This window comes from Lithobates pipiens, unplaced genomic scaffold (genome assembly GCF_037356315.1).
Source record: "Lithobates pipiens isolate NorthernLeopardFrog02 unplaced genomic scaffold, aLitPip1_a1.2 Scaffold_8, whole genome shotgun sequence".
Lineage (NCBI taxonomy): Eukaryota > Metazoa > Chordata > Amphibia > Anura > Ranidae > Lithobates > Lithobates pipiens.
The window spans coordinates 23,971,922-23,984,471 of NW_027507903.1; positions in this window are offsets into that span (position 1 = coordinate 23,971,922).

Here is a 12,550-nt window from a genome sequence, read left to right on the forward strand (position 1 = left end):
TAAAGTGCTGAGTAAATTGCTGGCGCTATATAAATCCCGAATAATAATAATAATAATAATAACAAGAGTCACCTATGATGGAGTGAACATCCTGCTCCCCTTCTTTCACCCACTTCACTTCTCTCAGCCCATACCCATCTTCTTCAGCCTCCTGCACTGAATCCCTGTTTTCCCCCCCTTCTTTCTTCCACATGCCACTAAACCTATCTGTTTGCTTCTTGCTCTTCCATAGTCAGCCATCCCCGATATTCTACATTTTATATCATGAATAGGCTCCTAACTTTTAACGCTTTATTACTACCAGTTTGTGTAGATATGGAATGAATGATCAGCGCGATATATTTTATTTCTTTAATGCTATCCTTTTTATCAGTCGTATTATGCTCTCCTATACTGGCAATGTTTGCAAATTAACAACTTTTGAGACTTGAACATGTAATATTTGATATCTTCATTTTGTAATCTTTACCTGTGCTTTATTTATGCTTTATTTCAATAAAACTAGATTGAACTAAAATGTACAATACAAGTCCAGAAGGGATATAGAGTGTCGCTTTTAATGGCTACGGCAAATTTTTGCAATAAAAAAGTAGTGAATGATTCTTCTCAAGCCTTCAAAGTTCTAGGTGGATAGTTGTCTCTATGATGCAAACTTTAATGTATAAGAACCCATTGCTACTTCAATATACAAAAAAAAAAAACTGTTCAGATCTAGTTTTCCATTTACTTCCTGTTTTTTTTTAAAGACCAGTCCTTATAAAACTGAAATTAAAGTTTTTTGGTAGATTATACCACTGGAGGATTATACCACTTGACAATTTCTTACATCTCTTGGGGACTAGTGGTGAGTAGACAAAAGCTTGGGTTGTGTAATTTCTGGGGCAACCAACTGTGGTCAGGGCATTACCCACCCTGCAGCTGCATGTACACAAAGGTATGGTTGACGTACAGCTACATGGGTTGCCCTGCCCACAGCTGACCAGGAATAACAGCTTCCTTTTGTATTTGGCCAACCCAAGTCTGTTCTGACGCTAAGCTCGTCAATAGTGGTGAGATCTCTATACTTGTCTTCCTGGCTCTGTACATATGCAATAATTATCATTTCTAATACCATTCATACATAACAGCAAATCCCTCCTTTCACTGTTAAATTGGTACCAGGCGAAAATAACACAATATGGTTGGTTGATATAATTGACACCATATTTATGCACATGAAACCATATAAGTAGCTTGTCAGGAGATCATATCAGCTGTCAGCCATAAGACTTGTGCTCATGCACATGCAAGAATGGCTTACACGTGGATGCATGAGTATGTACACCACATACACTAGCACTCAGTGGACTATTTAAACTTGGGCCCTCCATTGGACCATTGCTGGATTGTCTTTCAGATTGTATCTTTGTTATCCTTGTTCCTGAAACTTCTTGACTTTGTTATTGACCCAGCTTTTATCTGACTTGCCTCTGAATTACCCCTGCCTGTTTGTGTCTGCTGCCTACCTGTGTTGCAGGCCTTGGCCTTGACTCTTGACCAGTCTCCTCATGCATCACTAACGTACTATCAGCCTGGATGTCACATCATTCCTCAAACTCAACCTATCCAAACCTGAGCTCATGATATTTCCTACCCCACATGTTACTTCCTCTGATTTCTCTGTCAAAATCAACTATTGACCTGTCCCCCCAAGCCAAGGTCCTAGATGTAATCCTGGACTCTCGACTCTCCTTTCGGCCCCGCATTCAATTGCTATACAAAGCCTGCTGCTTCAACCTCCGCAACATCTCCAAGATACGTCCCTTCCTCACCAATGTCACCACAAAGATTCTAATCCACTCCCTGGTCATCTCTCTCCTTGACTACTGCAATTCCCTTCTCATTAGCTTACCTCTAAATAGGCTATCCCCCCCTTCAGTCTATCATGAATGCTGCTACCAGGCTCATCCACCTTACAAACTGTTTGGCATCTGCATCTGAAAATCCCTCCACTGGCTTCCACTCAACCTAATCTGTCAGACTTTTTCCTATTTTGTCCACTTTCAGACAAACCCTGAAAACTCATCTCTTCAGAGAAGCCTATTTGGCCCTCACCTAACAACTGTACGTGTATTTTCTCCATCAGCACATCCCCTACAATTATTACCTCTTGTATCTCTTGCCCCTCCCTCTTAGATTGTAAGCCTTAACTAGCAGGGCACTCTGATTCCTACTGTATTAAAGGGTATTATATTTGTATGGTCTACCCTCAAGTTGTAAAGCACTGTGTAAACTGTTGGCGCTATATAAATCCTGTATAAAAATAATAATAAGAAGATTTTGCCTGTCGATTCTGTACCTTGTTGCTTGCACATTGCCTACCTTGCCTCTGACCTTGATCTAGCTTGTGATTTGGTGCCTTCCTGCTCGACTGGTACTGAACTTGGTTTGTGGTATGGGTGGAGTTGGAGAGCCCTCATGGCTTCCCTTCTGCTTATTTGACATAAGCACTCTCAAGTTCAAGGCTGCAGTTCCAGCTTTCTTGCACCCGCTCCCTGCCATTTCCCTAGCAGTCCCTGTCTCACCTCTAAGGGATGCTCCAATAGGAATTGTGCAGGAGGCCACCTTCATCGTCTTAAGATGCAAAACAGCCTCAGGAATATGTGTTTTAGGTCATAGTCCTTCAGTCCTCCAACATCATTCTGTTGACTGAGGCTCAGTAAAAATATAAAATATTTAGAAGAATGACATAGTCCATTAATGTAAGAATGGCAGAGTCTAGAGAGGATCATTAAGGTCCACACAAGGGCTAATGTTGATACAAAAATGAAATAAAGCACAGAGGCATTTCGATAGATCTGTATTAAGCTTAACAGTCCTTCAAATAATATCAAGTGCTGCAAAAGTATTGCTCAGCATTAATAGCCCTCTTACAATCTATTCCACAAAGTAAGAGTCTCTCCATCAGCACTGCTTTACTCAATTGCAGAACTAATTTTGGAAATAGAAGAACATACTCTTCTATTAAATCAATAGCATCCATGATATGTCATGTCTCCCCTACCTTCCTTTCCTAACACATCGCTCCATCACCGTCACAGTTTCTCACCCCTTTATTCATTCCCAGCCACCCACCATCTCCTTCCTTAGCACTCAATTAACTATATGAAAGTGTGACCCTTCTTTTTAGAAAGAAGCTTTTAGATTAATCATATTATCTTAGGTTTCCAAATCTCAGCGCCTCCACGACCTTTTTTTCCTCTTAGAATCCATTATCTTAAACTAGCACAATAATCCTGGCTTTAGGGAGGGAGTGAGGGAAGCAGAAATCAGACCTAATAGATGGCAAATAAGATTAATCTATGATCTAAGTGCCGATTACACTTGGCCCTGCCCTTGAACGTCCAGCTGTAACCTTGAAAATCACATCGACAGGGTTGGATTGTGGGGTTCTAGACGTGTACATAAATGATCCTGCTAATGCGCTGCTCTTTCCATGGGCACCTTAAGACAAATGACTGTATATCTACTAAAGGAAATAAGTGCTACAATCCAAAATTTCAAAGTTATTTTATTTTTTTTCCAAACAAGTCTGGTCATTTTTATTTTCAGTCATAACTAGTGTGAAAAAGGGACATAGAAGCATAAAAGGGTAATTTTCCTGGTGCAAATAATGGTGATTTCAATAAAAATTGAGCAAAGGAGGAGGATGTGATCAATAGCAGCCAATCCTATGCATGCTTACATTACTGTATGTAACCTGGACAAGAACATTATGGCAAATTTTTGGGATTTTCCTGGTGCCATTTAATAACAGCAACACAACATACTCAATGAAACTTATATTTATTACAAATTTCAATAAACTTCCATAATAAAATATAGTACCAGCATGGTTACTTTTTTTCCATAGCATAAAATAGAAGCCTCTAATGGCTTGTCCCTCTGAATTCCAAATTTGTCATATGTCATACATGATTTCCTTCTTAGTTCAACTTTTTCACAGGAGCTTGAGGAAGACATTACAACAGAAAACACCAGCACAATACTAGTTTTTGCTGTTCTTAGCGATGTCTTCCCTTTTGACTTATATTATACTAATCAGTGGTCTGAGTTCTGTGGCACATATATATTAAGGTTCTTTGATGTCTATGAAACATCGAGTTTTTACTTGGTCTGGATTTTAAGATTTTGTGAAAAGTTGAGCGAAGACAGAAATCCTGTATGACATATGACAAATTGGGAATTTAGAGGAACATGCCATCAGAAGCTTCTATTAGATGCTATGGGACATACCTGTCATGGTCAGGGATCTGGCTTGGAGACCACTAGCTATAGCATGGGAGAGGCTACCATAGCACAGCTGTATAAGTGCAGCAGTAGGTCACCCTGGCGGATGCCAAGGGCTCACCCGAGGTGTTAAGCACTAATCAGAGTTCAGCAGAGATTCTGATGGTAGAGATAGGATTTGCTGCATGTTAGTTCCAGCTTGCAGTCCTCAGGATCACCCCACCACCCCACGAGGTGGTGAGCAAGTCGGGGTCCAGTAGCAGATATAGCAGGTAAGGATCAAGCAGAAATTAAGTCAGTAAACAAGCCAAAGGTCAGAAACAAACTCTTCTGGGGTCCCTCGGTGGCTGTCTTTGCTTCCTCCCGCAGGTACTTCTCACATTCATGCGAGCTCCCTCGCATGGTGAGAAGCACCTGCAGGCGTGCTCCCGTGATACAACTCGCTGTATCACACGGCCCCGCCCCCCTGGCGTGCCGTGTCATTGGATGTGATTGACAGCAGCGCGAGCCAATGGCTGCGCTGCTTTCAATACATCCACTCCAGCCAATCAGCGGGCCAGGCTGAGTGGCGAAGAGGATGTCGGGGCGAGCACGGGACTTTCGAGGGGTCAGGTAAGTAAAATGGGGGGGCTGGGGCGCCGCAACCGTGAGATGTTTTTTCACCTTAATGCATAAAATGCATTAAGGTGAAAAAACATTTACCTTTACAACCCCTTTAAGCAGAAACATAGTCGAGGAATAAGCCAAAAGATCAACAAGAGACTACATTAATGGAGGGGTACATCGGATGTTGTAGATTGACTATTCATATGTAAACACTCTAAGAGCCCATGTTTATCTTTGTTTGACTTCAGTTCAACATGAAACAACATGAAATGAGGGAAAGCAAATTTAGAAGAGAGGAGTCAAATCAAGACACCACATCCCTGAATATATAAGAAAAGGAAAAAAGGACTAGAGGTCACATGCCTCGGGATTTTAAAGGTGTCTGTATCAATAAGATAATGGTACCAAATTTGTATGTTAAAAATCACAAATATACTTTTATCATTACAAAATTGAATAGAAAAACATGTAAAAAATAATTTTACAAATTGCATAAAAACAAACTTATGATAACACATATACTAATTTGCTGCAGATATGTTTGTGCACAGTTGCTACCACTCTCTCAACATGTTTCGCTCTACAGAGCTTTCTCAGGAGATACTGTACGTGGAGACTGTTAAACAATGAGAAAAGAATATATACAGTATAATAAACACATGAATTAAATAATATTACATAAATCAATATAAATAAAATGATACAATGTAACTAGGGATGCACCGAAATTTCGGCCGCCGAAACATATCGGCCGAAAATGGCCCTTTCGGCAAAAAGCCGAAAGAGAATTTCCACCAATACGGGTGCCGAAAATGGGGCGGGGCTTGCGGGGATTGGCTCCGCCCCCCGTTGCCGCCCCATCACAGGGGTGTCATTCTGTCTTTAGCTCTCCTCCTCCCCTCCCTCCTTACCTATGCTGCAGTCAGCCTGTGGGGTCTCGCTCTAAAGTCCCCCTCTCCACAGCGGTGGCTGCATATGTCTCCTCAGCCGATGTGTAAATCGGCTGTGCAGGAGCTGGGCACGCTATTTACTGTGAAAGTGAAACCAAAGGAGAGGCGTCTAGCAGTGTGTGCTGTGCTCTCTGCCTCCCCCTAGAGTGCAGTACCCAGCATGGAGATTAATGTACAGAGCTGCAGCTGCCAATTTTAAAAAAAGACTGTCTATATATATATGTTTGTATGCCTGTGTGTTGTGTTTGTTGTATGTGTGTGTTGTATGTGTGTGTGTGTGTTATATGTGTGCATGTTTGTACATATATATATATGTGTGTGTGTGTGTGTGTGTGTGTGTGTGTGTGTGTGTGTGTGTGATATGTGTGCATGTTTATATGTATGAGTGTTAAGTGTGTATGTTTCTATGTGTGTGTGTGCACGCATGTATGTGTTATATGTGTGTTGTATGTTTATATGTGTGTGTGTGTGCGCGTTTTTATATGTGTATGTTTATATGCACTGGTGAGGCACAGGCAGGCTACATGGCGGGCACTGGTAGGCTGCTGGGCACAGTGAGGCTGCATTGATCTCCTGTAGTATGTCCGCAATCTCTGGCCAGCTCCTGTAGCATGCCTGCAGTCTCTGACCAGATCCTGTACCATGCCTGCAGTCTCTGACCAGCTCCTGTACCATGTCTGCAGTCTCTGACCAACTCCTGTACCATGCCTGCAGTCTCTGACCAGCTCCTGTACCATGCCTGCTGGTCTCTCTGGCCATCTCCTGTAGCATGCCTGCAGTCTCTGGCCATCTCCTGTAGCATGTCTGCAGTCTCTGGCCATCTCCTGTAGCATGCCTGCAGTCTCTGGCCATCTCCTGTAGCATGCCTGCAGTCTCTGGCCATCTCCTGTAGCATGCCTGCAGTCTCTGGCCATCTCCTGTAGCATGCCTGCAGTCTCTGGCCATCTCCTGTACCATGCCTGCAGTCTCTGACCAGCTCCTGTACCATGCCTGCAGTCTCTGGCCATCTCCTGTAGCATGCCTGCAGTCTCTGGCCATCTCCTGTAGCATGCCTGCAGTCTCTGGCCATCTCCTGTAGCATGCCTGCAGTCTCTGGCCATCTCCTGTAGCATGCCTGCAGTCTCTGGCCATCTCCTGTAGCATGTCTGCAGTCTCTGGCCATCTCCTGTAGCATGCCTGCAGTCTCTGGCCATCTCCTGTAGCATGCCTGCAGTCTCTGGCCATCTCCTGTAGCATGCCTGCAGTCTCTGGCCATCTCCTGTAGCATGCCTGCAGTCTCTCGCCATCTCCTGTAGCATGTCTGCAGTCTCTCGCCATCTCCTGTATAAAAATATTTTTTAAAAATAGTCAATTTCGGTATCGGTGCTGTTTCGGTATCGGTTTTCGGGATCAAGGAAGATTTATTTTTGGTATCGGTTTCGGCACCAAAAAACCCATTTGGTGCATCCCTAAATGTAACATTACAATACAGAGAAAAAGCAAAATCAGTGAGTCAATAAAAAATATATTTTCTTATTAAGTAAATCGATAAGAAGCTATTAATCAAAATTAAAAATTCAAGAAAAAAAAAAGGGTAAAAGGGGCTTACCAACACAGCTGTGCAGTAATGATCAGAGATGAAAACACATGAAAGGAGGAGTAAAACCTGATATCGTAGATTGACTACCAATAAATAAACACTCTAATGCCCCGTACACACAATAGGATTTTCAGACGGAAAATGTTCGATGGGAGCTTGTTGTCGGAAATTCAGACCATGCGTGGGCTCCATCGGATATTTTCCATCGGAATTTCCGACACACATAATTTGAAATCCGTTCTTGTAATTCCGATTGTGTGTACACAATTCCGACGCACAAAGTTCCACGCATGCTCAGAATCAAGCAGAAGAGACACACTGGCTATTGAACTTAATTTTTCTCAGATTGTCGTACGTGTTGTACATCACCGCGTTCTTGACTTGCAGAATTTCTGACAAGATTTGTGTGACCATGTGTATGCAAGACAAGTTTGAGCCAACATACTTCGGAAAATTTTTTTTTTTTTGTTGGAATGTGCGATCGTGTGTACACTGCATAAGAGCCCATTTTTGTCTTTGTAGGACTTAAGTTCAACAAGGGACAACATGAATGGAGGAGTAAAACATGATGTTGTAAATTGACTATCCATATATAATGCACTCTAGGAGTGTCATAAGATAAAAAATATACTGAGGAGCAAAATCTGAAGCTGTAGATTGACTATTCATATATATGAGCACTCTAGGAGTGTCTTTATATCTTTGCAGGACTTTAGTTCGACAACATGAATAGAGGCGTGAAACCTGATGTTGTAAATTGGCTATTCATATATAAGGTCAGTCTATGAGTGTCACTAATTGTATCATGGGTGGAACCATCCTGTTACTTCTCTTGGGGAACCATCCCTATTAACGGAAAATCATACAAGATTCATCATCCAACTTCAGAAACTTTGGGGATGGAAGGGATAAATTAGGGACTTTAGATGTGCCACAAAAAAGGACAAATATCAAAAAGTTATCAAAATATTCAACAATTTATTGTACAGTTAAAAACGTCATTAAAAACATACAGAATAATTGCCACATATGGCTATATATAGTTGACGCATATATGACATTCCAGTATGGCGTAATGGATCTGGCGTAATGGATCAACGTGTTTATATATAACCAATATCAATCTATAAAAGATGATAAAGCAAACGAAGAAGCAATACAAAATAAATATGCCATATATAGTAAATATACATATTAAAGAGTACACAGAGTTACAACCAACATAGTAATCGTAACGGCCATTAGGTATCTGGAGGGGAGAGAAAAAATATTGGTAAGGGGGTGTACTGGACACCTTTGCTGCCATTGTGCTATATGCTGGGTGTCCAATGCACCCCTGTGCCTTTAAGGAGGGATGGGCTCCCTCCAGGCTCACCTGCCCTCTGGCTATCCACATTTTATGCATGTGCTTCTACTATAAATGCTCTCAAAGTTTAGGACTGCAGATAATACTGGGGTGCCGTGAAGTGGCTCTGCAGCTTACACATGTATTTGCAAATGTGTGCAAACTAAACCCTTGTTTTAACGTAAACTGTTAGACAAGACAATTCAGTTGATTGCAGACTGGTCGGTATGTAAGTTGAGCTGGGAATTTTCTTTGGTTTTGTTTGACATGTGTCACCCTTCCATGTCCTTGCTGCAAAGGTCAATTATAGGTGGGGGCAGTGGCCATTTGTTTGTACCAAGAGAAAAATTCCCCCATGGGAGTGTAGACCCAGGCGTGATGTCTCCACAGACTTACCTATAAGGCTTTTGAAAAATTTAATTCCCCTAACAAGGGAGTAATGGCACCACATATTCTCAGAAGTTTTAGGATAAAATCTAAGGAGTAAACATCCAAAAGTCACTTAGAATGGATATAAATCCAAAGAAAAGGGAAAAACCTATATAAATCCTGTATAATAATAATAATAATAATAAATCATCTAAATAAACTCTTAAAAGAAACCCCAAATGAATATAAAATAAACAATAAACCAGTTACATTTCATACTCCCCGAACCTCTAAGATATCCAGTGATGCCTCCCAAAAATACAAAACTCCCCGTAATTTTCACAAAACATATAAATAAGTGACCAATAAATCAAGTACCCCAATCATTAAAACATCCCAGATTAATAATAACCACTTATTCCTAGCATATAATCCATCCAAGCCACCATCATTACCACGTACAATCCCCTACATGGAGTTCTATATGCACAACTGCATGGTTTTCTAAAAATGGCATCCCAGCATCAATCTGAAACAAAGGATATCCTAGGAGTGTCATATCTTTGTAGTATTTTCGTACAGCAAAAGATAACATGAATGGAGGAGTAAACCATGATGTAGACTGACCATTAATATATAAGGGCAAGTTAGGAGATTCCCTATACTGTGGGGTCTCCAAACTTTATAAACAAGGGGCCGATTTACTGTCCTTCAAGCTTTAGGGATGGCAGAGGTCAGTGGGAATAAAAAAAGTCCTGATATCAGTGGAAGTAAACATTGCCACATCTTTAGTGGGAAGAATAATGCCCCATCATTGGTGTCAGTGACAGGGATAGTGCCCCATTGTTGGTGTCAGTGGGAGGAATAGTGCCCCATTATTAGTGTCAGTGAAAGGAATGATGCCCTTATTAATGGTTTCAGTGAGAGGAATATGGTTGGTGTCAGTGGTAGGAATAGTGCCCCATCATTGGTATTAGTGGGAAGATTAGTGCCTCATTGTTGGTATCAGTGAGATGAATAGTGCCCCCATTGGTGGTTTCAGTGGGAGGAATAGGGCCCCATCATTGGTATGAGTGGTAGGAATAGTACCCTATTGCTGGTGTCAGTAGGAGGAATAGTACCCCAAGGCCAGATAAAATCAAGCAAAGGGCCACATCCGGCCCCCGGGTCTCAGTTTGCAGACCACTGCCCTATACAGTGTACCTCTGTAGGACTTAATTTAACCATACAGTATAATAACATTAAAAAGCCATTGCTGAAAGAAAATAGAGTAGGGGACATGAGTTTGTGTTTTTAAAATACATTGGGGTTGATTTACGAAAACCAAAGAGTGAAAAATATGGTGCAGCTGTGCATGGTAGCTAATCAGCTTCTAACTTCAACTTGTTAAATTAAAGGAGTTGTCTCAGGGTTTTTCACCTTAATGCATTCTATACATTAAGGTCAAAAACCTTCTGTGGTACAGCTCCCCCCAGACCTCCCCCCCCCCCCTTTTTCTTACCTGAACCTGATTGGGCCACTGGCTCTTGCTGCTGTCAATTAAATCCAGTGACACAGGAGTCGGGGAGCAGCAGCAATGGACGCAGCAGCAGGACATGGGAAGGTGCCTGCACATATGCCCCATGGAAAGCAGCTCTCCGTGAGTGCTCTCGATGAGGAGGAGGAGCCAGGAGTACCACCGTGAGACTTCAGAAAAGGAGGATCGGGGTCTCTCTGTGCAAAACCCTTGCACAGAGGTAAGTATGACATGTTTGTTATTTAAAAAAACAAACCACAATGCATGATGACATCTTGGTGGAGAAATAAAAGAAGAGATGTCTTCATCCTTTCCACAATGCATGATCACACCTTGGTGCAACTGCAGAGAAGAAGAAGCCCCATCCAGAAGTCAAAATGTGTGCATGAATATAACCTTTACATGGGGGGGGGGGTGTATATGAACGACCAGCTGATGCAGCCCTACATGGCCACCAGGAGATCACTGTTTTGGTAAAATAAAGTCACCATTTATTTGATGCAACTAGCCTTGTTCAATTTGTATATTATTTTTGTACCCAAAGTTCCCTAACCTATCTGAAATTCCAAGATGTTATCACAGCCCTTCTCTATCCCCATGGCCAAGCCCCTCAACTAATTTGCTCCAATAGATTAGCCAGATTCCATGAAAGACACATTCCCGAAATCCTCCCTCTTACCCAAACAGGTCGCAAACCTCCATAAAAAATGTTGTGTGTTCAAGTAGAGAAATTTTCCGTGACGCCGGATACTACTGTCCCCAATGTCCCTCCCAGCCAGGCCTCTGTATTGAAGAGTGCTATCAGAGCTATTATACTTCACTACACTATTAGTAAAGTGAAGATGATTTTTTCCAGTTTTCACTATCTGCCATTTCTGTGAATGACCCGGACTGTTAGCGACTATGCCTCTGTCAACCATGTTTCTGCCTTCAACGTGAATTGAGCTTGGCCTATTAAATGACCATGCTTTTTGCCTGCCTCCTGAACTGATCATTTGTGCCACTGTACAGCCCAGGGGTCTCACATATGTGAGGGGCTCCAGAAAAGATTTTCCGAGTGGAGAAATTGTTTTTTTCTGGGTTTTTGTTTTCTCGGATTAGGGTCTAGAGACCCGGAGGCTTCATAGAGATTTGGGTGGGAAGAAGCCTCTACCCCTGTCCTCAGGTCTTACCTGACCAAGGCCTAAATGTTATAGTGCTGCCTGCTGCCACCTGAACTGGTCATGCCTCTGCCTGCCACATGAACTGGCCATGCCTTTGCCTGCCATCTGAACTGACCATGCCTTTGTCTGCCATCTGAACTGGCCAAACATTTTCCTGCCTCCTGAACTTTCAATGCCTCTGCCTGCCACCTGAACTGGCCATGCCTCTGCCTGTTACCTGAACTGCCTGCTAAACCATGGCCCATGTTCATACTTTTTCATATCTCTGTCTGCTGCCTGGACAATTCCTGGACATTTCCTTTGGCTGTCTGGACCAATGCTTTGACTGCTCTGGAACGGTATTCCTGCCTACTAAAACCACAGGTGATCCTTTTTTTACCCTTTGTTCAGCAGAATGTTTTTTTTTGTGTGTAATTTTTGGTGTGTACATGCTTTGTGTTAGAAGCCTGAAGGTGCTGCCTGCATGTTGGGCCTCTGCATGTGGCCAGGCTGTCCAAGGTCATACACATGGGGTATAGTCATACTCAGGACAAGTAGCAGAATGTTTTTTGGGTCTCATTTTGGCTATGTACATGCTATCTGTTAGAAAGATCTTCTAAATTAACAACTTTGTGAGAAACAAATATGTTTTCATTTTCTTTCCACATTTTCCAAAAATGTGTGGAAAGAAATTACTTTCAAAAGACTCATTATGCCTTATAGAATATACATTGGGGTGTTTTCTTTCCAAAAAGGGGTAATTTTGTGGGTAAT